Genomic DNA, 27,978 nt, shown 5'->3' with positions numbered 1-27,978 from the left:
AATGTTTTGTGTCAAAAGATTTCTTTTAAGAAAATACGTTAAAGGCTACGCATGATCAAGCACGACCCCTACTCTAAAAAGTGAGGAATCTTGGACCCAAAGTATCTGTATAACCTATCAAATCTACAGTACTTTGTTATTTTAATTGATGAGCGTGCCGGTGTGCGGTTCAAATTAGAACTTGGTTCAGCCATACGTTTCAAGGCCAATGGTTAGTAAGCGCCATACGTGGTGCAGGTACGATACTCCTTCCGAAATCATTCTGAATAGAGAAGACAAAAAGCCATCCGTTTCCGTTTCCACTCCACGCAATTTTAAACCGACCAACTCACATAAAGAGTTGATGAATCAGAAATATTCACCCCAAATTCACTCCCAAAATACACCATTCACATTTCATTTCCCTTTCCATTCATCCAAAGATCCAGAGGTTAATGAAGAGATAGATCGATCTAATTCGCTTCAAAAGCACTAATCGAAAGATTCCGAACCCCTGATTGTTTTTGATAGGTCAAAGACCTATTTTCAGTGGATTATCACTTCCTCTCTGGGCACCAGGAACGAAAGACAAAAGTTATGAAGAAAGGGTATGCCAAAAAAAAAAAATTGTGTGTTTATGAAAGAGCAAAGTCTCTAATAAGGCAAAAAGAAACCCAAGGAGATGCCCTGAAGAAGAATGCTGGAAGAGCAAAAGAAAATTCTAGACAAAGTCTTAGAAACATCCGCCTCTTCCGAAGAAAACCTTTACGGAATTCTCAGCCATTATCTATCCAAAATGGATACTCTGAAGAATCAAAGTCTATCAATTCTCTCAAATCAAAAGATCTGGATACCTTTAACCAAATTCATAAATTTCCAACCAAACCCTATAACCCGTCTTCCTCTTGAAAGAGTGCTTAGGAAGAAGATCAGTGCCGTCCTTACTTAACCAGTGGAGATATCGATGCTTTACCAAGCCTATGATGAGAACTGTTACACGACTGGCTTTTGAGCGACAATACAACTAGAATAGGACACCCTAAACACTTGAGTGATATGAGTGATCCGTCAGTGAGGAGCCTGATCATGTATACTCTACATCCGAGAGTTGGAAAGTACGCCTTTTCCACTATGGACGCAATTGAAATCTAGCGGCCAAATCATCGAAGCTCGAAAATTTTTCTAATACTTTCGAAAGATGTGCCGACTTCTGATGAAGGCATAATAAAAATATCTACAGGTAGGGAAATGAAGAATCTATTAGAAAGATCCCGATATTCCCGCTTTCTTGCTTGAGGACAAGCAAAGCTAAGTGTGGGGTATTTGATATCGGGCAAAAAGTCACGTTTTTACCCCCTAAATCAGACCCTAAAACAATAAAGATTAAAACTTTGTAGGAAAAATTATCGCTTTTTTGGTTGATTTTGTAGATTAAGTAATTACAAAGGCGATGCAAAAAGAATCAAGTAAAACGGAGCTAAAACGAAGATTCTAGAGCGAAACGGTGAAAGACAAGAAATCAAGTTACGATCCAGTGAATCAAGGCATGATCAGCACACCATACGGCTTGCCATACGGCCTGCCATACGGCCTGTCAGTATGGATACGCCCTGCCAGATACGCCCCACCAAGTATCTTCACCATACGGCCTGCCTTGCATACGGGCTGCCAAATACGTCCTGCCATACGCCCTGCCATACGGTCTGCCAGGTGTATTTGGCAGAATTCCAAGTCTATTTAAGGGCCTTTCTCCATTCATTCTAAGACACTTAACTTGCAATTCAATTTACATTTTCAATATTTTAGTTAGTTTTTAGTAGTAGTTAGCTTAGCTTTTATTTTTCGGAGGATATCCCGGCGAGTCCCTGCGATCTCGGGCAGATTAGTTCGGCCTTTTTAGGTTTTTATCTGAAACACTTGTCTTTTGTATTAAACATGTATTCTTATCTTTTATGTTTAATAATGCGTTCCGATATTGCCATGATAGCTTAATTTATCTGTATGTTGCCATGATAGAAGTTTTGGGTTAGCGTAATTATGTTAATATAGTACGGTTATTGTTATAATGCTGAACTAGGAAGTCTGATAGATTTGTATGCTAGCATCTTAAGGATTGACCAACTTAGGTTGTGATCAGGACTTGTCCACCTATATGAAATTAGCTACTTCATAGGATTAAGACCCCTGGTTATACTGTATCTGCAGATTCTATGAACTCGGTATGGCCGGAGTTCCCGAGAGGCATTTAATGTACATTTAGGACACGGAACCTAGGAATTGAGACATGAATGACCTAGTATGCCAATTGACTGTTCCGAAGAGACCTCTTAGGAGCTGTTAAGATCTAGTTAGTGCTTCTACTGTATGACCCAAGCCTATTGCATGTTCTTGTCTGATTGTTGCCTTAGGTCTTAGTCATATCAACTGTTTAGGTATTTATTAGGTTTCTATCTGCTTTACTATCAGTATATTAACTATAATGCTGTATAATGTTTGATTTGTTGTGATCTCACTAGTATGATGTAATGGTTGTTAGTTTCCACTTAAGGTTTTGCCAACTTAAACCGACGGACTCCTTCCGTTTGTGATCAGTGTTCAATCAACACGGCACGTTGTTATTCAGTTATCTAAACTGATAACGAGGGATAGGATTAGAGCTTAACTTACTAATAAACCTGGTACTCTACTGAGGATAACCTCCGAGGTATTGTTACGCTTCAGTTATAAGACCAAGTGACATACTTCTCACTGCTCAAAGAGAACTCCGAGAGTTCAGAGATAAGTAGGTCTGTGTAATTGGCTCATCCAACCAGATCAACATCAATCCAAGCATAGTCTTAACATAAGCATAATTACCTTTCCCTAACCCAATACTGATATCTTGGTCAACATTTCCCTGATCTGCATACTCCGAATATCCTTCCACTTTATTTACTTTTCTGCATTTAGGACCTTTAGCTAAAATCAACTACTATCTTTATCTAGATAATTTAACTAAAAGATAATTATCCACTTGATCTTCAATTCGTTAATCAGCATAAAATTCGACACTAGGTTAACTTACACCTTCTACACCTTAGAAAGTAAAAGTAAATTTAGGCCCCGTAAAATATAAATAAACGAAGACACTGTGTGCTACCGAATCGGACACCCTGCGACCTAACGACACCGCATAAATAAAACCGTCCGTTAGTGGCATATCAATATACCAATAGTAAATACATCTAGAAGCTGTGTATTGTACGAGTACGAATACGGGTGCATACGAGTAGAATTATTGATGAAAACGAATGAGAGTGTAATTGTGACTAACTTTGATAAGTATGAGTGTTTTGATATGTGTCTTGAAGTCTTCCAAAAGTGTATTAATACATCTTAATACACTACATGTATATACATTTTAACTGAGTCGTTAAGTCATCGTTAGTCGTTACATGTAAGTGTTGTTTTTGAAACCTTTAAGATAACGATCTTATTTAATGTAGTTAACCCATTGTTTATTATATTTAGTGAGATGTTAATTTATCATATTATCATGATAACATGGTGTATGAATATATCTTAATACGATATATATATATATATATATATATATATATATATATATATATATATATATATATATATTAAAATGTCGTTACAACGATAATCGTTATATATAAAACTCGTTTTGAAATCCTTAAGTTAGTAGTCTTGTTTTACATATGTAGTTCATTGTTAACATATTTAATGATATAAATAATTATCATTTTATCATGTTAAATATAGTGTAACAATATCTTAATATGATACATATGTACTTGGTAAGACGTTGTCATAACGATAATCGTTATATATATCGTTTTGAGTTTCTTAATTCAATAGTCTCATTTTATGTATATAACTCATTGTTAATATACCTAGTGAGATACTTACCTATCATAAAATCATGTTAACTATATTTATATGTCCATATATATATCAACATATAGTTTTTACAAGTTTTAACGTTCGTGAATCCCCGGTCAACTTGGGTGGTCAATTGTCTACATGAAACTCATTTCAAATAATCAAGTCTTAACAAGTTTGATTGCTTAACATGTTGAAAACATTTAATCATGTAAATATACCAATTTCATTATATATATATATAAACATGGAAAAGTTTGGGTCACTACATCTGTTAGGATTCATCTCGTGAATCTATCTGCAAAGTTTCAAATTCTAACTATTAGATTTGAGCTCGAATTCGTGAGTAAAAGATATGGGGGAAAAAAGTCAACAATTTCTTCATAACTCAAATTCATGATCTATATTATGTTTCAGGTTATAATTTCAATTAACGAGCGTTATATGCAACATTTTAAGCAACTTTAATGTTGATATCATCCTCTAAAACGCATTTGATTGATGATTTAGGTTCATATTTGTGACGACCCGGGAATTTCTGACCAAATTTAAACTTTATTCTTATATGTTTCCGACACGATAAGCAAAGTCTGTAATGTAGAAATGTTAAAAAAAAAAAAAAAACTTTGAACTATGTTTAATACATTCATTTAACCTTCGAATGTTCCTGAGGATTCACGAACAATTATTTGTAAATAAATATGTATACATACATAAATGTAATATATATAATAATTTGAAATTATAAATTATAATTCAAATATTTAAAAATTAAATATGTAAAATAAGATATAAAATAATTAAGTTGTACTTAGAATGAATTCATATATATGTATGATTTATATATATAAATTTTATAATATGTATATATGTAAGAATTTATTAATTAATGTAAACTACTATATACATAATTATTAAATAATACATAATTAGTGAATTGTATATATAAAGTGTAAATACAAGATAAGAATATAGTCGATATAATAACCATGTTATTACTTACATTATAATACTAACACTAATATAAAAATCAATATCAATTATATATATATATATATATATATATATATATATATATATATATATATAAATGTAATCTAAATATTATCAGTTATTATAATTGTTATCATTATGTATTAGTATTATTATTATTATTATTGGTGTTTCTGTTAATCAGTATTATTATTAATATAAACATTATTAATGAGTATTATTATTAATATATTTATTAATTACTAATAATAATTATAAAGATAAAGATTTATTTAATTCATAGGATTTGTTATCTGTAACTGTCCTACTTTATGTGATTCAATCCTTGTCCATAATTCCAGTACCAAATACAATTGAAATTACAATAACTTCCAAGAATCAATTGAGGGTACCTATCACTTTATTTTTTTTATTTCATCTTTTATACAGTGTTAGTACTTCTTGTCTGTTAAAGCTATTCGACCTAATAAAGCTCCAGTTCAGATTAATTTGGAACGGTTATAAGGGATACAATTCACTAAAAGACTCATAGTAATTCAAACATCACCATAACCATGTATAATCACCACTTGTTTTATCCGATTCATATTACATATAATGAGGTACACACTTGCACTTACACCAACCTACTTACACACTTACACCAACCCATCGATCATTATATAATCTACAACCTTCTTAGTTGTTCGTTTTCTTTTCTGTTTAAGAAAAAACCACAACCAAACCGAACGCCATCCTTCTTATTCGAACCATCACCACCATAGTTATGTTCTTGTGTGAAAACCATCATCACCAGTAAACCGTCACCATGTATATTCGTCTACTATTTTAAGTCAGTCGAGCACTGCAACTGCAGCTGCTATTTTATGTATCAACGAAACCCAATTGTCCCAATTTATGCTGCCGCAATTGTTCTGTTTGAAAAACCCCGCCACAAACCACCTTTGTTTCCAGCTTGAAACTTTTGTTGCTGCCATGTTCCTGTCGAGTACCATATCTTAACAAACCCAAGAGAACAACAATACCAACACCATCAAGACTATCAATCTTCTGCTTGTTTTTGTCTTGCAGTCCTTCACCACGAAATCCATTGAAAACGTTACTACTACTACGTAAACAGTAGTCTTGCTGCTGCAATGAGTTTTTTTTTTCTGTTCGATACATATACCAGTGAAAGCAATAATTTATGATTGCTGCTATTTAGCGTGTACTTCTTCTTCTCTTCTTTATTTGTTGGCCGACAAAAGGCAATAAAGTTAATGCCACTTGACATAATATGCCACTAGTTGCTAATGTGTTTTGATACTTTAAAAAAAAAAAAAAAAAGAGAGAGAAAAGATAATATTTAAATGTGATACCAGCTGTATATGTTCTTTAATTATGTCGGCCAGATAATTCAGTGAAAGCAATGTATACAACTCCATCTTCTTTTGCTTCTGGATCGAGTAGGATTGTTGGGCCGTTACACACCTTTCTTGTTGGGTTGAGATACTTATGATCTTTGGGCCGTAATTCATTGTTGCGGTTGGACTTTTTGAAACAACACAAGCAACAAATTTCAAACCTATATTTTGTTGGCACAACACATATACTCCGTAATCAAGCATCGATGATGATGCTTGTGCAGTTGCTAGATTTTCTTTTTTTTTTTGACGAATAATAATGATGATGATATTGTGAAGATTAGGTTAGTAATTAGGTTATGATCATGATGAAAATCGTTTAAGATTAGGAGATGGAGATGGAGATTCGATATGATGATGATCGAGAATGATGATGATGATTGTGATCATGGAAGGTATATGATGATGATTTACGTGAAGGATAAAGTGAAGATGTTGATGATGATTAATGGAGATGTTGATATTAATGAAGATGTTGATGATGACGAATCGTACGAATATGATACAAATAAGAAGATGATTAGGGTTTAATGTTTAAAGAAGATGATCACAGAGAAATGGGTTAAATTGAAATAAATCAGAAAAATAAAACAGAAATAGAAGTACAGAGAAATGGTTAGGCGTATTAGGTGTAACAAGAGGTCGTGGGTTCGAGCCCGGGCACGGGCATTCTTTTTTAGAAAAAGCTTTAAAGGTAGATTTCAATATTATTATTATTATTATTATTATTATTATTATTATTATTATTATTATTATTATTATTATTATTATTATTATTATTATCACTTTATGAAATATTAATATTAACTCTATGAAAATTACTATTAATATTAATTTTAAGAATATTATTACTATTATTATTATTATTAATTATTATTATTATTAATATTATTATTATTATTATTATTATCATCATCATCATTATTACTAACATTAAAATAATTATTTTCAACATTATTTGTCTAAAGTATACATAAAATAAATATAGCTAAACTATTAATGAAACATATAACTTACTAAAGTAACAATTAATAATAATAATAATAAATAAATTGTTCAATTACGATTATATGTATTAATATATATACATGATATAGGTTCGTGAATCCGAGGCCAACCCTGCATTGTCCAATTGTTCGATATAGTCATATGTATTTTTACTACAAAATACATTAGGTGAGTTTCATTTGCCCTTTTTACTCTTTACGTTTTTGGGATGAGAATACATGCAAATGCTTTATTAACTGTTTTACAATATTTATATGCGTGAGTTTCATTTGCCCTTTTTACTCTTTACGTTTTTGGGCTGAGAATACATGCAAATGCTTTATTGACTGTTTTACAATATTTATATGCGTGAGTTTCATTATTCCCTTTTTAAATGCTTTCGCAATATATATTTTTGGGACTGAGAATACATGCGCTGTTTTTATAACTGTTTTACGAAATAGACACGAGTAAATGAAACTACATTCTATGGTTGGATTATTAAATCGAATATGCCCCTTTTTAGTCTGGTAATCTAAGAATTAGGGAACAAACACCCTAATTGACGCGAATCCTAAAGATAGATCTATCGGGCCCAACAAGCCCCATCCAAAGTATCGGATGCTTTAGTACTTCGAAATTTATATCATGTCCGAAGGAGGATCCCAGAATGATGGGGATATTCTTATATGCATATTGTGAATGTCGGTTACCAGGTGTTCAGTCTATATGAATGATATTTTTGTCTCTATGCATGGGACGTATGTTTATGAGAATTGGAAATATGAAATCTTGTGGTCTATTAAAAAAATTATGAAATAATTATTTATGTTAAACTAATGAACTCACCAACCTTTTGGTTGACACTTGAAAGCATGTTTATTCTCAGGTATGAAAGAAATCTTTTGCTGTCCTAATCCATCTGGATGGGGTGTTTCAGTTGGTATCAGAGCGGTGGTCTTAGTGAACCGGGTCTGTATTAGTGTGTCTAACTGCTAAGTCGTTAGGATGCATTAGTGAGTCTGGACTTTGACCGTGTCTGCATGTCAAAAGTTTTGCTTATCATTTTGTGTCGAAAATTTCCTGCTTATCATTCTTAGAGAATCACTTGCTTATCATCCTTAGTCTAGACACATCTTATTGCATTAATTGCATGATTAGTGTATAGACAAAAATTCATATCTTAGCGTATCTGCTAATTCATATCTTAGCGTATCTGTTATTGTTATCTTTGCCTGACAGCTTCCGTAGATTCCTCCGTAACTTATGAGATTTTAGTATTATATATGAATATGTAAATTATGTATTGCAGGATACTAATCTACATCCTATAATCTATTTCTTATCGAAAATCCTTCATCTGATCGTACGAGATGAATCCCTCAACTAGATCGAGTCCCTCGGATTCCGACAGCTATTCCGATAGTTATCCCGACAGTTATTCAGAATGGATAGTCATCTAAGCTCCGGAAGCAACGACACCAGAATGAATCAACCAATCATCCATCCCCAATTCATCTGATGGATTCATAGTCGACTTAATCAATGGAGACGCGCAGAAGGCAATTAAATCCACTACCCGAATTCACCTTTTAGCAAAGAACCTGAAGCACTTATAGGCGAACCTGTTCGTAACACCATTTCACCCTCATTTCCCAAATATCTCGCCACGACTATATCATAACTCAGATTCTAAACCTTATTCATCCGCTCGTTCCGACCGACAATCATCCCGGGGTAATCGAAGAAGTCAACGAACTTCGCGCTCGAATAATCAATTCGGAGAATATGGTGCAAAATGTACCAGCTTCAGCAACATCACCGGCACCAACAGTACAATCAATAACAGCACCAGTACCATCAACAATCCATGCTTCAATATCATCATCTGTACTTTGAGTATGATCTTCGTTCGACATGTCGAATATGTAATCTCTAAAGTTTTAAAAATTATTTATTCTTGTTCCAACCGAAAAGCAAATGAGTTTAATATTATATTAACTCATTAAATCCATGAATACATCTGAAGAAAATATATATGTATATATGTTTTCATAAAGATTGTAATTAAAAATTCTCTTGTACAAACTATTAATGGTGAAAATATTTAAACGGGTAGGTAATACCCGAGGACTATTTAAGTTTTACATTAATAAGTTACATTGTACGTTCTTCGAATCTGTTTCAACAGTCATATACTATCCTACTTACATCCACCGATATACAAATCCGTTCACCACAGAATAACCATATTCATCCAATTACATATTTGGATTTTGACCTATCAGAATCCAACAAGTGGCATAATGAAGAAATAATGGACACAATAAAAATTGATTAGAAACAGATTAATTAACAATATGAAATTCTATTAAGAATCCACGCTAACAAAATCCTAGCTAACTGTTCTTAGCTAACTGTTAATTCCGTATTACCATTTAATTATCGCAATTTATTTATCGCAATTATTTATCGCAATTTACATTCTCGCAATTTTATTTATCGTCATTTAATTTCTGTTATTTACTTTACGCACTTTATTTATCGTCATTTAATTTCTGTTATTTATTTTACGTACTTTAAATATCGGGACACGTATACAAGGTTTTGACATATCATATCGACGCATCTATATATATTATTTGGAATCACCATAGACACTCTATATGCAGTAATGATCGAGTTCTCTATACAGGGTTGAGGTTGATTCTCAAATAATATATATACTTTGAGTTGTGATCGAGTCTGAGACATGTACACGGGTCACGATATTTATTAATTAATTCGAATATTATATATTAAACTATATATGAATTACTGGACTGTTACTGTGGACTATCAACTGTGGACTACCAACACTGGACAATTAAAATGAATTAAAATATTGATTATAACATATGAAACTAAACAATTCTTCAAGTTTGCCACTTGATTTTATTTTAAACTCCGTTCGTATCATCATAATTACAATCTGCGTTCAAACCTTTCATGATTCTTGAAAACACCTCAATCGATAGGATGAATCAACCGCACTTCATCTACGGGAGAAAAGATTGATGCATTTAGTTATGCATCTGAAAAACTCTCGAAAACTGAGTAAACGTTTAACACATAGTTGTGCTAATTCCTTTAGTGTTATTATTACCCAAAATAACTTGGTAATTCCTTTCAAAATAGCAAATTTTGTCACAGCTCCAGCAAATCAACTTCGACTTTTCGTTCGAAACAACTTTATTATCACCTTGATTTATATGTATGCTCTTTTATTGTTACCGGGGAACCTTTTATATTCCACCATATTACCGTCAGCGTTTAATCATCTAAAAACACAATTCTCTTGAAATCACCTCAGATCGATAACCAATGATTCAGATATGGTAGCAGTAAATGTAGAAGAATCGACAAGCAGTACTTTGAAAACTCACAGTATATCTACATCAACAGTTATATGTATAACATTTATCTTTTAGAATAATGATCGTCCATTGATAATGCTAAAAACGAACATATATTTCATAGCATTATTCCTCAAGAAAGACAAGCTTTTAGTTGCAATTGTTCTATTTACAAGTGATATTCGTTTAAATAATAAAAGGTGAAGACAAAAGACAGATTCGACGAATTGAAGATGCAAACGACCAAAAAGCTCAAAAGAACAAAAGACAATCAAAGAGGTTCCAATTATTAATAAGAAACGTCTCGAAATTACAAGAGTACAAGATTCAAAACGCAAAGTACAAAATATAAAATTGTACGCAAGGACGTTCGAAAATCCGGAACCGGGACCAGAGTCAACTCTTAACGCTCGACGCAACGGACTAAAAATTACAAGTTAACTATGTATATAAATATAATATAGTATATAATTAATTATATTAATTATATATATATTATATTTATAAATAAAAACCGTCGGCAGAGAAAGACTCCAAGGGACTGAGCTGTAATTTCATTCTCCGCGACTCGCGGAGTTTGAAGGCAAAAATGCCACGAGTCGCGGAGCCCCAAAAGTCGACTTTTCCTATAAAAGCAACCGAATTCTGATCGCAAAACATAATCTTTTTCTTCTTCTCTCATATATACGTAAAATATATATATATAATTTATATTTTAATTTTAATTTTAATTATAATTCTAATAATAAGGGTATGTTAGCGAATGTTGTAAGGGTGTAAGTCGAAATTCTGTCCGTGTAACGCTACGCTATTTTTAATCATTGTAAGTTATGTTCAACCTTTTTACATTAATGTCTCGTAGCTAAGTTATTATTATGCTTATTTAAAACGAAGTAATCATGATGTTGGGCTAATTACTAAAATTGGGTAATTGGGCTTTGTACCATAATTGGAGTTTGGACAAAAGAACGACACTTGTGGAAATTAGACTATGGGTTATTAATGGGCTTTATATTTGTTTAACTAAATGATAGTTTGTTAATATTAATATAAAGATTTACAATTGGACGTCCCTATAAATTACCATATACACTCGATCGGACACGATGGGCGGGGTATTTATATGTACGAATAATCGTTCATTTAACCGGACACGGGAATAGATTAATAGCCACTAGAATAATTAAAACAAGGGTGAAATTACATTCAAGGGTAATTGGTGTAATTGCTAACAAAGTAGTAAAACCTTGGTTTACACGCAGTTGATAACCTGGTGTATTCATTAAACAAAGTATTAAAACCTTGTTACAATTCGAATCCCCAATTAGTTGGAATATTTAACTTCGGGTATGAGAATAATTTGACGAGGACACTCGCACTTTATATTTATGACTGATGGACTGTTATGGACAAAAACCAGACGGACATATTAAATAATCCAGGACAAAGGACAATTAACCCATGAGCATAAAACTAAAATCAACACGTCAAACATCATGATTACGGAAGTTTAAATAAGCATAATTCTTTTATTTCATATTTAATTTCCTTTATTTTATATTTAATTGCACTTCTAATTATCGCTTTTTTATTTATTGTTATTGTATTTAATTGCACTTTTAATTATCTTACTTTTTAATTATCGCAAGTTTATTTTATCGTACTTTTATTATTCGCAATTTCATTTATCGTTATTTACTTCATGCTTTAATTTAAGTCTTGTATTTATTTTTAATATTTTACATTTGGTTTTAACTGCGACTAAAGTTTTAAAATCAACAAACCGGTCATTAAACGATAAAAACCCCCCTTTATAATAATAATATTACTTATATATGTTTGTATTTTTATAAAAGTAAATTAATATAGCGTTGAGCTTTGCTTAAAAAAGATTCCCTGTGGAACGAACCGGACTTACTAAAAACTACACTACTGTACGATTAGGTACACTGCCTATAAGTGTTGTAGCAAGGTTTAAGTATATCCATTCTATAAATAAATAAATATCTTGTGTAAAATTGTATCGTATTTAATAGTATTTCCTGCAAAAATTTAATACTATTTTGTATACACCCCCTACGACATCATCCATTCTGAAATTTTGAAAAAAAACACCCAGCCTACGAATTAATACATTGAACTTTGAAAAAGCTGAATGAAGCAGCAGAAACTGTAAATAACCGTAAATGACCTTAATCATCAGAAGTTTGATGATAGAGAATAATATGTTGGAAAAGTTCAGAAACGTTGGAACTGGAAAACGGATAGAGTTAACCATGAAGGAGATCAAGGACAAATACAAGGACCATACCCTATATTCAAAGAATCCAGATAATTCTGAACCCATTGAAATCTTTAGAGAATATCTTGCCCCGAAGTCATGTTAAAAATCTTGCGGAAAATCTTTCTCCATCAACCATCGAACTTAGAAATTTCAAAATATCATCATCAATATCTTCGATATTTCTGAGGATATTTTCATAAATATTCTCGTCCGAAATTATATACCTCTTCGTGCTTCCTGTGTATCATTATATTGGAAACATTCAAGAGAAAATTTAGTACCGAAAAGCAGATTATGCGAAACTATGAAGGAAGCCATGGATAAATCACAAAGAATAAGTTTGACTTCAAAGAATCCAAATGATTCAATGACTGCTGAAATCTTTAGCGAATATCTTGCTCCTTACTCTAAACCCTTGCGAACAATAGTTTCCATCATCCTCTAATCTTAGATACTCAAAGATGTTATTGTATCTTTTATTATAAATATCCTCCATATTTCTGAAGATATTTTCATAACTATTCTTATCTGAAATCATTAATCTTATCATGATATCAGTGTTACATCATATAGAAACTGTTAGTTTCTATATTCTGTAACTTTCGAGCCTAAAATATGAATGCTATTGGAGTAATGTTGGGAACTGATGCATGAGTTAGTATAATATAATGACACTTGATCAACGTGATTATATTACAGTAAATCATGCCGAGTTTCTAAATGGAACATGATGATTCACAGACTCTAACGTCATCACGTGCCATATTATATAACTCTTTCATTCTGCTTAACTTCTGAACATATCAAGAAAATATATTCTTGATAGTTCTATACTCAGTGATTCTGATAATTTGACAAATCAAATCGTGCTAATACCTTCTTTCTTATTTAGAACATGATGTTTATCCTAATTTCCATACTTACGAATTCTGAACCATTACTCACTTTACTAGAGGTCGGGAGAATAATAAAAAGGCAAAGAGATCCAAAATATAAGAGAAAATATAAAGCCCAATGACAACATCGAAATTACAAACCGTGGATATCAGTACGTATAGCAATATAAAGACACGGGAGGATTATAATTACAATAATCCCTAGAGCATAATAGAAATAAACAGATTCTTCAGGTGGGAGTTGGAAAAGAAGAACGATCATTGCGATAGTTAGAATAAGAACAAGGATCAGAACAGGGTTAAGCATTTTCATAAATCCTTTGAATTTGGGAATTGAGTATAGAAGTGGTGAAAATAAATGGAACGGAAAAGGTAAATTTATAAAGGAAATATCAGACGTAGTAATCGGGGCAGATCACCGTATTTAATGAAAGAGATCTTAATTTCCATAAATCCCGAAGAATCAGATCTTATAGATCTTCAAGATTTTCTTTAAATCCCTTGAATTCCGGAATTCAACCAAGGCAATGTCGAAAGTTAAGACGCGCCTTATTTTCTAAATTCTAACCTGTCTACGTCAAAAGTTAAAAACAAATCTTTGTTTCTCATTTCATTCTTTTGTGAATAGCTTCATTCGTACTCTTCGAATAATCGAATTATTTTTATCCATATTATTCAATGATGATAACACTCTATTTATCAACTCATATTCGTCAGGAAAACATTTTTATTGTTAGCCATGACCACCTCACTCAAATTTCGGGACGAAATTTCTTTAACGGGTAGGTACTGTGACGACCCGGGAATTTCCGACCAAATTTAAACTTTATTCTTATATGTTTCCGACACGATAAGCAAAGTCTGTAATGTAGAAATGTTAAAAAAAAAAAACTTTGAACTATGTTTAATACATTCATTTAACCTTCGAATGTTCCTGAGGATTCACGAACAATTATTTGTAAATAAATATGTATAAATACATAAATGTAATATATATAATAATTTGAAATTATAAATTATAATTCAAATATTTAAAAATTAAATATGTAAAATAAGATATAAAATAATTAAGTTGTACTTTTGGCTGCATCTTTTGGCTATTCGAAACGTGGGCAAAATCAGAAAAGTCTATTGGTTGGATAACTTATTATAATTTTTCTTTCCTTTTTAAAACTAATAGGATATTCAGTGAATGCACCGAGCAAGACGTTCACCGCCTTTTGTACGTTCACCACCTGTAACTAGATCAAGACATTTAGCAAATATAACCGCCGTTGATTTTTCTTTAGAATCGTCATCCAGTCGACCAAATACTTCAGTTCAAATTTCCGATAATCCATTTTTTGAACCCGACCTCACAATTGAGAATCCGGGGAATATTCAGGAACGGTTCGTAGATCCTGAACCATTAAACTTTCCTCCGGAGCCACCAATCATTCAAACAGAGATTGTTGAGGAACGAACCATTAAATCAGAATCCTCTAGTGATACCGCTTCAACAAATTCAATTATGGAGAATCTGGAACCTTTAAGTATGGAAGATCGAATGAGAGCTAAACGCACTGGCCAAGGTCACGCAATTACTCATCCAGACATTAATACGCCAGATTATGAAATCAAAGGACAAATTCTACACATGGTGACTAATCAATGCCAATTTAGTGGTGCGCCGAAGGAAGATCCAAATGAACATCTACGTACCTTTAATAGGATCTGCACACTATTTAAAATCCGAGAAGTGGAGGATGAACAGATATATCTCATGTTATTTCCCTGGACTTTAAAGGGAGAAGCCAAAGATTGGTTGGAATCGTTACCTGAAGGGGCGATCGATACATGGGATGTTTTAGTTGACAAATTTCTTAAACAATTCTTTCCTGCATCTAAAGCCGTAAGACTTCAAGCAGAAATTGTTACTTTCACACAGAAACCAAATGAAACTCTATATGAGGCATGGACAAGATATGGAAAGTTGTTAAGAGGATGTCCGCAACATGGTTTAGACACCTGTCAAATAGTACAAATATTCTACCAAGGATGCGACATCACTACAAGGAAAGACATAGATATAGCAGCTGGTGGTTCTATTGTGAAGAAAACCGAAACTGATGCTTACAAAATTATTGATAACACTGCTTCCCACTCACATGAGTGGCACCAAGAAAAAGACATCGTTAGATCATCTAAAGCAGCTAGAGCCGATTCTAGCCATGACTTAGATTCCATTTCCGCAAAGATAGATGCTGTGGAGAGACGAATGGAAAAGATGACTAAAGATATTCACTCAATACGAATTAGTTGTGAGCAGTGTGGAGGACCACATTTGACAAAAGATTGTCTCAGTATTGAATTAACAATGGAACAAAGAGAGAATATTTCATACATAAACCAAAGGCCTGGAAATAATTATCAGAATAATTATCAACCGCCAAGACCGATTTACAATCAAAACCAGAATTATAACAGAAATATTCCATACAACAACCAACAAGGTCCTAGCAATCAACAAGTATCCAATAATACTTATAATCAGCAAAGACCTAATTTTCAAAACAAACCACCACAACAAACCGATGATAAAAAGCCGAATTTAGAAGATATGATGACGAAGCTAGTTGAAACTCAAACGCAGTTTTTCACATCTCAGAAACAAACAAATGAACAAAATGCTCAAGCATTTAGAAATCAACAAGCTTCTATTCAAAATCTGGAACAAGAAGTGAGTAACCTAGCAAGGTTAATAGGTGAAAGAAAACCGGGAAGTCTACCTAGTGATACAAATGCTAACCCCCGGAATGAAACAGCTAAAGCCATTACCACAAGAAGTGGTACAACACTTAAACCACCTGAAATACCTGTAACTTCTGATGAAACTATTCCTACTCCACAAGAACCACAACCTGATCAAGATAAGGAAAAAGAACCCGTAGTTGAAAAGGTTAATGAAGATAACACAGTTAAGGCTAAACCTTATGTTAAACCATACCAACCACCACTTCCTTACCCGAGTAAAATGAAGAAAGAAAAACTTGAAGCCGAGCAATCCAAATTCTTGGATATGTTTAAACAGATAAATGTAAATCTTCCTTTCATTGATGTGATTTCAGGAATGCCTAGATATGCTAAATTCTTGAAAGATCTAATCTCAAATAGAAAGAAAATGGAAGAACTCTCGGCTGTTACTATGAATGCTAATTGTTCAGCAGTGCTGTTGAATAAGATACCAGAAAAATTATCTGATCCAGGAAGTTTCACAATTCCATGTTTTCTGGGTAGTCTTAGTTCAATAGAAGCATTGGCAGACTTAGGTGCTAGTATAAATCTAATGCCATATTCACTATACACTAAACTAGACCTTGGAGAATTGAAACTAACCAGAATAAGCATACAACTAGCCGATAGATCAATAAAATATCCTAGAGGGATAATGGAGAACATGCTAGTTAAAGTTGGTACTTTAGTATTTCCAGTAGATTTTGTTGTTCTGGACATGGAAGAAGATTCTCAAGTTCCTCTCATATTAGGAAGACCATTCTTAAACACGGCTAAAGCAATGATAGACGTGTTCGGTAAGAAACTGACCCTAAGTATAGAGGATGAGAGTGTTACCTTTTCAGTTGATAGAGCAATGCAACAACCGCAATCTGCAGATGATACATGTTATTATATTCAAACTATAGATGCACATGCAGAATTATTAGAAGAATTTCCAGAATTACAAGGAACAGGAGAATGTTCTTTAGGAGAAGGTAATGAACCAATTGATGAAGCTGAAATGTTAGCTACACTTATAGCTAATGGATATGAACCAACAACAGAAGAAATTCAAATGCTAAAAGAAGAAGACAGATATCGATACAAATCATCGATAGAAGAACCTCCGAAATTAGAGTTAAAGCCACTTCCAAACCATTTGGAATACGCTTATTTACATGGTGAATCTGAATTACCTGTAATAATATCGTCTTCTCTTACTGAAAATGAGAAATCACAACTCATTTCTGTGTTGAAAGCTCATAAACCAGCCATTGCATGGAAGATTCATGATATTAAAGGAATAAGTCCTTCGTATTGCACACATAAAATCCTTATGAAAGAAGGTCATAAAACGTATGTGCAACGCCAACGAAGACTAAATCCTAATATGCAAGATGTAGTTAAGAAAGAGATTATTAAACTGCTAGATGCAGGTTTGATATATCCAATTTCTGATAGTCCATGGGTAAGCCCAGTTCAATGCGTACCTAAGAAGGGTGGCATGACTGTCATCACAAATGAGAAAAATGAGCTTATTCCTACTAGGACTGTAACAGGATGGCGTGTGTGTATTGATTATAGAAAATTAAATGACGCCACCAGAAAAGATCACTTTCCCTTACCTTTCATAGATCAAATATTGGAAAGATTAGCCGGAAATAGTTACTATTGTTTTCTAGATGGATTTTCCGGATATTTTCAAATTCCAATAGCACCCGAGGACCAAGAGAAAACCACATTCACGTGCCCTTACGGTACTTTTGCTTACAAACGCATGCCATTTGGACTTTGTAATGCCCCTGCAACCTTTCAAAGGTGTATGATGGCGATTTTTCATGACATGATAGAAGAATGCATGGAAGTTTTCATGGATGACTTTTCAGTCTTCGGTGATACATTTGAATCATGTCTAGTTAATCTGGAACGAATGCTTCTTAGATGCGAACAATCAAATCTAGTACTTAATTGGGAAAAATGCCATTTCATGGTTAAAGAAGGCATCGTTCTTGGACATAAAATTTCAAAAGAAGGAATTGAAGTGGATAGAGCTAAAGTAGATGTAATTGCTAAACTTCCACATCCCACAAATGTTAGAGGAGTTAGGAGTTTTCTAGGGCATGCCGGTTTTTACCGACGTTTCATAAAAGATTTTTCTAAAATTGCCACTCCTATGAATAAACTCCTAGAAAAGGATGCTCCATTCATCTTTTCAGATGAGTGTATCAAATCTTTTAATATTCTTAAAGAGAAACTCACTAATGCGCCGATCATGATAACACCAAATTGGAATCTACCATTTGAACTAATGTGCGATGCAAGTGATTTTGCAATGGGAGCCATTTTAGGACAAAGGATTGAAAAATGATTTCAACCTATATATTATGCTAGTAAGACGTTACAAGGAGCACAAACAAACTATACAACTACTGAAAAAGAACTCTCCTTGCTATTGTCTTTGCTTTTGACAAATTTCGATCATATCTCGTTCTAGCAAAAACGGTGGTCTATACCGACCATTCTGCTCTTAGATACCTATTTTCAAAACAAGATGCTAAACCAAGATTAATCCGTTGGATCTTACTCTTACAAGAGTTTGATATTGAAATCCGGGATAAAAGAGGAGCAGAAAATCTCGCCGCTGATCATCTTTCTCGTCTTAAAAATCCTGAGTTAGAAGTTCTGAATGAATCGGCCATACAAGACAACTTTCCTGATGAATATCTATTGAAAATAGATTATAAAGAAATACCATGGTTTGCAGACTATGCAAATTATTTAGTATGTGGATTCCTTGAAAAAGGATTATCGTACCAAAGACGAAAGAAATTCTTCAGTGATATAAAACACTATTTTTGGGAAGATCCACATCTGTTTAAAAGTTGTCCCGATGGAATAATACGCCGATGTGTATTTGGAGATGAAGCTAGTAAAATATTAAACCATTGTCACACAGGACCAACAGGAGGGCATTATGGGCCTCAACTAACAGCAAGAAAATTTTATGAAGCTGGATTCTATTGGCCTACAATTTACAAAGACGCACATCTTCTTTGCAAATCCTGTGATGCATGTCAAAGGGCCGGAAAAATAAGTCAACGTGATGAAATGCCACAAAATGTCATCCAAGTATGTGAAGTATTTGACATTTGGGGTATTGACTTTATGGGTCCATTTCCGAAATCTCATAATAATCTATATATACTCGTAGCCATTGATTATGTATCTAAATGGGCGGAAGCACAAGCTCTCCCAACTAACGATGCACGAGTTGTAGTCAACTTTTTAAAACGTCTTTTTGCAAGGTTTGGAACACCGAAAGCTTTAATAAGTGATCGGGGTACTCATTTCTGTAATAATCAACTTGAGAAAGTTCTTAAAAGATATGGAGTAACTCATAAAATCTCCACCGCATATCATCCACAAACAAGTGGACAAGTTGAAAATACCAACCGAGCCTTAAAACGTATTCTAGAGAAAACCGTAGGATCAAATCCGAAGGAATGGTCCATTAAATTGGAGGATGCACTCTGGGCTTTTAGAACAGCCTACAAAACTCCAATTGGAACCACACCTTTTAGACTTGTTTATGGAAAAGCATGTCATCTTCCAGTAGAAATTGAACACAAAGCATTTTGGGCTTTGAAGACATGTAATCTTGATTTACATGAAGCCGGACGTCTACGATTAAGTCAACTAAACGAATTAGAAGAATTAAGACATGAAGCATACGAAAATTCGTTAATCTATAAAGAAAGAACGAAGAAATGGCATGATAAAAGAATCAGAAGTTCAAAAGAATTTAAAGAAGGAGACAGAGTTCTTCTTTTCAATTCACGATTCAAACTATTTCCTGGAAAATTGAAATCAAGATGGTCTGGACCATTCATAGTCAAAAGAGTTTTCCCATACGGAACGATAGAATTAATAAATTCAAATGGGATTGAATTTAAAGTTAATGGTCACAGAGTTAAACATTACATACATGGTCCGATGGAAGTCGACAACGAAGTTAATCACAATTTCGACACCACAGCTAACTAAGTGTGGGGAGAATCAAGTCTTTAAAGGATAATATGTATTTCTGTTAGAGTTAGATTGTCTGTTTTCGTATAGTTCTCGAAAATGGAACCCGAATGGTCTTTCCCTAGCAGACCCTAAAGAACTAGTCTTCTCCCCCCATTCTGAATTTTTATTTTTTTTAGGTTTTTACAAAATGAAGACTGCCTGTGAACTAAACCATGGTCTAATGCTACACGCTTTGATCACTAAACGTAATAATGACATACTCCCTAGTGAATTAGTATCAGTAATCAGAGAAAGAATGGACGGAGTTAGAAGAGAATCCAGATGCGAAGATAATAAGTTACAATTTGGTAAAGGAAAATCAAAATCCGCAGCAAAAAGAAGAGCACGACACCTAGAAAGATGTCACAAATGCGGAAAATGGTCACATGGAGGTAAATGTTCAAATAATCAAACCTATTCAAATACCGAATTTGTTACTTTATGTAGAGACGGACCGTTCATATGTTTAGAAGAAAAGACACTGAATGCTCGAGGTTACGCCTATGTAGCCAGGGAAAACCAATTAAACCGACTATCTTATGAATGGGATAGATCATATAACTAAGAAATCTATCTCACAGGTATGTCTGTACAGTTTTTATTTTTATTTTTATTTTTAACCTTTTGATAATAAACGCTAATTTGTTCGCTAAAAAGTATTAAATTGGTATTGAATAAAATTAGGTTTGGCGACCGAAATTATTGATATCATTCAAAAATTTATTACATCACTGCGAAATTTAACGTTTATTCTTAAGGTATAAATATCTTTAATCAATCAACCCAAAATATTTCAAAAATTCGTCATGAGTTAAATTAGGTCTTGGAACCGAAATTACTTTACCGAAAAGAGGGGCGCATATTTTTGATAATATTTGATTGATTAAAGTGGGATAAAAAGACAAAAAGATTTTTAATTTTATTTTTACCATGTTTTTAAAATTAATATTTAAATCTTAAATTAATATTGTAAACTTTGTAAAAACAATATATTTAAAATTGTAAATATTTGAAAAATTAATATAAGTTTGGTGTGAATTTTTAAAGTATGAATTTTTAATTTTATGCATTTTAAGTTTGGTGTGAATTTTTAATATTAATTTTGAATTTTATATTTAAGTTGTGTGAATTTAAAAACAAAAATTTACTTTATCTTATTAAGTTAAAAATATGATTTTTAAAATTCGTCGTAAGTTGAAGACTAGGTCTTTGAACCGAAATTGCTTTACCCAAGGGAGGGACGAGAACTTTTATTATCATTGTTTTTAATCTTATTGAATTAAAGTATGCCAAAAACATTAAAAACCCCAAAAATCTTAGCTTTTAAAACAATCGCTACAAAAAGACAAATTTTAAAATTTTGTCGAGGGACGGACTAGGACATCGATCCGAAACGACCTCGTCCTAAATAACAAAGGAAACAAAATTTTAAAATTAAGTAATTAATTGTTTTATAAATTAATGATTATAAAAAAATATATATATATATATATATATCAATTTTTAACCGTTAATCACCAAATTTTTTACCGCGAGTCGCGGAGGGACCGAAAATCAGAAAAAAAATAAAAAGAGCTGAACGATCAGTTTCAGTCCACACAACCCAAAACTCAAAAACACAGCGAAAAACTGCCGAAAATACACCCAAAAACACCCCCAAAATCCCAATTTTTAACCGTTAATCACCAAATTTTTTACTAAAATCATGTTGAGAAGGATGTTATCTAAGAATTACTCAAGAAAAACGGTAAATTTCTACACCTAAACACCATTTAATCCGAAATTTGGTGTTCTTGAGTCATTTTTTTCCAATTTGATTTTGATGCTTTTTAGTGTAATTAGGCTTAAATTGTTTATGTATTATGCTTGTATAACCTAGATTGATGCTGTTTAACATGATTAGAAGCCTTAAACTTCAAATTTTGAGTAATCTAGGGTTTGTGTTCTTGAGCAAATTTGGGGCTTTTTGATATAAACAGGTTATGGCCGATTTTTGTCATGAATTGTTGCTAAAATAAGTAGTGTAACATGTTTAGGTAGTTAAATGATCCAAACTTTGAGCCTAAATATGATTTTGAGAATTAAAGTGGACTTTTTCAAGTCTAAAATTCATGAACTTGATTTTTGAAAGATAATGCCATTTGAGACTTGTTTAATTGCTAGTAATGATTATTTTGACATGTTATTTGAGTTGAATGCTTATGAACTTGGCGAACATTTTCGTATATGCTTATTTGAAAAAGTGTAGATTTGATAAAAATGTGAAAATAAGCTTAAGTTTAATATAAATTGATAATGTCATTATAATTATTTTGATTGATGATTTTGCTGACACTAATGCATATTTGGATGCACAAAAATTGTGTTTGATGTGTTTTGCAGACTCAAAGGGGTGAATCTTCATCCCAAGCCCGCAATGCTCCTGCTGAGAATATGGAACAACAGGAGGTGGATAACTACTACAAGCAGGATATACCTCATCCAGTCATGACCTAATCTATTCATTAAAAGTGCACTTAGAAGAGTTGCACCCGAACCTGAGATTTGACAGACTTTGGATAGATTATCCAAAATATCAAAGGGGTTTGCATACTCTTCATTCTAAGGTTGTTGAGGTACCGAGGGTCATAGAATGGGGACCCTTAGAAGCTGTAGAATTGGCCGGGCCAATTAGGGAATTACTTGTACAGAGGTATGGTAATTCTTCTTTTAATGACTGGGTACGTTTATTCACCATGCGTAGACCTGTATATAAAGTATGGTGTGAAGAATTGTTGTGTAGTATAGAGTTGAATGATCGGGTAGCTAGTTTAACCGATCGTTCTTTTATTAGATTTTTGTTAGGCGGTTCGATGCGCCACATGTCTTTACTGGACATGGCTCAGGCTTTACGTATATATACGCCTGAGGAGTTAGTGTCTGCCGATTGTAGAGGATTGATACTAAACGGTAGAAAGATAGATGAAAATTTTGATACACACGGTGTGTGGAGTCAAATGACAAGCCATCACCGTTTCAAAGGTGGAAATTACTCTTATTTGGATATAGATAGAGCCGAATTAAGAGTGATACATAGGTTTTTAGCTAATTCGATTACACAAAGGGGTAAGAACAAGGAAAAAGTAAATGAACAGGATTTGTTTTACCATATGTGTATTCGAGACCCACAAAGCGCTGTAAGTATACCATATTGTGTGGGTTATTATTTATCAGCTATGGTTCGGGGGATGCGACCGCATAGCATAATAGGAGGTGGTATTTTTATTACTTTGATTGGTGAATATCTCGGTGTGGATATAAGTCGGGGGGGATTATTAGTAGAAGAACCAGAACCCCGCGATACTATAGGTTTAAATGTATACCATGGTGCGAAAGTTTTGAAGAGGCGAAATAACGCCGCAGTACGTGTAACGACCCGCACTTTTTCGATCATTCTATACTTATAAGATTAATATTTACATAAATTAAACCTTACCAACATGATAAGCAATCCAAATTGTCGAGACTTATGTTTTTCGAAAAGAGATTTACACAACGTTTGACCGTCTAGTTTGACCGATGATATCACGAACTATACAATATATGATAATTATACGTTTGTATATATATATGTATATATACATGTTTAACATGATTTAAGGATGTTTTAATACCTCATTTTGTATTAATAACAATAAGTTATAAGTATATTTTGAAACTACTAACTTAAGTTTTCAAAACGATAACCATACGTAACGTTATTTGACTTAAATACTTATGACATATAATGTTTATATATATATCGTATAAGTAATGTATTTAATCATTTTTAAGGACTTAAATACATAAAACCATATAAGTATATTCACAAAAGATAGCTATATTTGAATCCTCGTTCCGTTTTCACAAGATTTCTATACGTATACTTAGGGTATATGTACCCGTATAAATGTAGCGACCCCGACAAATCGTCAAGTGACGGCGTCGACTACATAGGTCCCATTACATGGTCATAAGTCTTTAAGACAACGTTTGACCAAAATATGTCGCCTTCATTTCAACCTAAAGATTGTTTCCAAAGTTTAAAAGAATTGTTCAACCTTAAGTTAAGTTACAAGGTTATAAGTACAAATGAAATCTAGGCGACACGGTTTAAAGTAAAGTCATAAGACGCTCCATGAAATGCATGTATACTCGACATCCAATGCAAGTATCAAATAATGAGCGGAAGCATGTATCACATATCGTGCAAGACCTGAGAAAAACATAGAAATCTGTCAACGAAAACGTTGGTGAAATCATAGGTTTAGTAAGTAAATTGTATTGAACCACAAGGTTCTTTATGAATTGCTTAACCAAAGTCGTTCACATTCCAAAATAGTATTTGTATCACGAGCACCCAATTATCAAGGCTTAACCGAATCTTCCCTCTGAATTTTGAATTTAGTGTTAGAACTTACACTATACATTGTTGAAATTATATTTCATTCACTAACGGTAGCGAACCGTCTGAATGAGGGTTTGTTAAACCCGTATGGCCACACAACATAATTACACGCTTACACTTACACCCTGCAAGTGGAACTAATGATAATTGGATTGAGGACTTTTGTTCAAACTCGTATGCATCTTTGTATTCGTATTTGTTCACAATGTAAAAGCATGAAAAGTAAATAAGTATGAAATGTATGTGTTTCTCAGCCCACGACGTAAAGAATAAAAGTGATTGAAAAAGTGGGACTATGATCTCACCTTGAGTGCAAGAGTTAATAAAGTACTTCGACAAGTAAACGCGTGCAAAGACAAGGCTAGTCTTGACCTAAACATATAGGTTATATCAATAACGGTAAACGCAAACGGTCAAAGATGTTCAATTAGTCCTATGGCTCGTTATGACTCAATTATATTAACATGTGAATCAACTAGTCAAGTTTCATGCAAGATACAAGTAAATAATCATGTTAGAAAGGTTGCATAAGTATTTGGTTAAGTTTGACAAAAAGTCAAACTTGGTCGGGTCAAAGTCAACGGAAAAGTCAACATGTTCGGGTCGGGTCTCGGACAATTTTTCTATGCTAGTTATTCATATATAAGCATGTTAAAACAAGTTGAAAGTGAATTGGAGGTCTAGAACATCCCAAACATTTTTCGTGAAACGACCAACCAAAACAGCCCCTGGCAGGCAAATGGGACGGCGTCCCAAATGCCTGGACGGCGTCCCAGTGTGAAAGGCTGGACGGCGTCCCAGGGTGTAGACGGCGTCCCACTTTAAAGACCTGGACGGCGTCCCAGGGTTTTAGACGGCGTCCAGAAGGCTTTCCAGGAACTGTTTTGCTGAAACACAAGTGCACGAACCAAAAACCAAACAATCACAATCTATGATCCGCAAACAATTAGAACAAGTATTTTATATCACCGGGAAGGTATTTTGACAAGGAACGCAACTAAACACTTTTCATCAAGCAAAAACATCATATACTATAACCGAAATCCCGCCAAGTGATCAATAGAGGTTTATTTTCAAGTTTCAAGTTTATCAATTGCAATTTAAGTTTCGGGAATCCAATTTATACATATGATATGCCATTTTGAAGGTAATGAAACATGTAATACAACTAAACACTTATCAATAACATTAATAAGCATTCAATGCATCAAAAGTTCGTTTTAAGAGTTATCAACCCTAACCAAAAGTTCACAAAATCAATAATCGCGTTTATGAAGTTTCTTTAATCAATCTATACATCAAAATGAAGCTAATGATACTAGTAACACTTTTAAAACATGCACATTAACAATCTAATAACATTTGATCATCCAAAATCAAGGATTTAGCAAGTAATTTTCATAATGAACTAGTTACACCAAAAACAACAAATCGAGCATACAAATTACATACACGACATCACAATGAGCCATAGACACTAATTAACATACTTTTAAGTCAGGAACACAAATTTAAAGAAAAACTAGTGTTTTAGAAATGTTACCCAAACGAGATGAAGTTGGTACCAAAATGAAGAGGATGAAGAGAGGATCACGAATATGTAATTTATTTTGTTGTAAGCCTCCTAGATCGAATTTAGATGATGATTGAATGAATTTGGAAATTGGGTGTGTTCTTGCTAGAGAGAAAGAGAGAGAGAGAGAGAGAGAGATGGTTGAATGGTGGTGATTGGGGTGGACTAGGTGACCTAGTCAACTAGTTTGCCCCGTGTCAATTTTAGTCCCTTGAGTTTGTAGTCGGGTGCGGAAAATACCTAAACGGAATATTTTAAAACGCGTATTAAAATCCGATAACGAGAATATTTAGAATGTTAGCTAACGGAGGTTACGAATCTAGATACGAGGAATATTATCTAAAAAGAAAAAGACGGCGTTAAAAAAATAATTTAACGGAAAAATGCGGGATGTTACATTATCCACGCCTCAAAAGAAATTTCGTCCCGAAATTTAGTTGGAAGTAGTAGTCGATATCTCTTACTCGAGACTTAGAGTAGTAACTCTACGAATGAGTGAAGGTACTTTCTTGGACATTCCACGAATCCGGATAGTCGGGGTGTTACGTTGTATTGAGGTTCGATTTCACGATCCATGATTTCAACCAGTTTTCCCATGAAGAGGAGTTTGTCATCAATAGTTGGTGCATCTAAAAGGATTGCACATTCCTGTTCCGCATGACACGTTTCTAAGTTTGTTACACGAAATGTAGGATAAACGAAAACTTAATTGAGTCGGAAGTTCTAAACGGTAGGAAGCGGTTCCAATACGCCCCAAGGTTTCAAAAGGTTCAATATTGCGGTTATAACCTTCCTCAATTTCCTAAAATGGATTACACCTTTCCAAGGTGCGGGTTCTCAATATTACGCGATTACACACTGGGATTTGTGAGGTTTTCATCTAAGTTTGGTATAACTCTTCTAGCGACCATGGGTTGTCTCTAGCCCGCCTCGGACTTGAACTATCTCAATTGTTGTTTCTTGATGGAGTTCAGATTTGGCGATTTGCTTGCCGCATGCTTTGGTTAAATGAACAGGGGTATGACATTTGCGGTCATATAGGGTTTCGGAAGTGCTGCGTTAATATACGAGTGATAGCTGTCGTAGTAAGGGGAACTACTAAAGGTGACAATACCAGTCTGTAACATGTCTTTCCAAGATTGAATCGTACGTTTGCTCGGTTCATCGGTTGTGGGAGATACGCGGTAGATATGTCTAAGCGGGTTCCCAAGGTCTCTTGCAACGCTAGAGGTGAAACGAGTATTTCAATACAGGATAAATGACGAAGATACACCGTGTTGGAATAGAATTTCTTAAGATATGTTTGAACAAGTCAGTTAGGGTTCGAAAAAT

Source organism: Rutidosis leptorrhynchoides, chromosome 5 (genome assembly GCF_046630445.1).
Source record: "Rutidosis leptorrhynchoides isolate AG116_Rl617_1_P2 chromosome 5, CSIRO_AGI_Rlap_v1, whole genome shotgun sequence".
Lineage (NCBI taxonomy): Eukaryota > Viridiplantae > Streptophyta > Magnoliopsida > Asterales > Asteraceae > Rutidosis > Rutidosis leptorrhynchoides.
The sequence above is the reverse complement of the archived record's forward strand: the minus strand, read 5'-3'. Positions refer to the sequence as shown.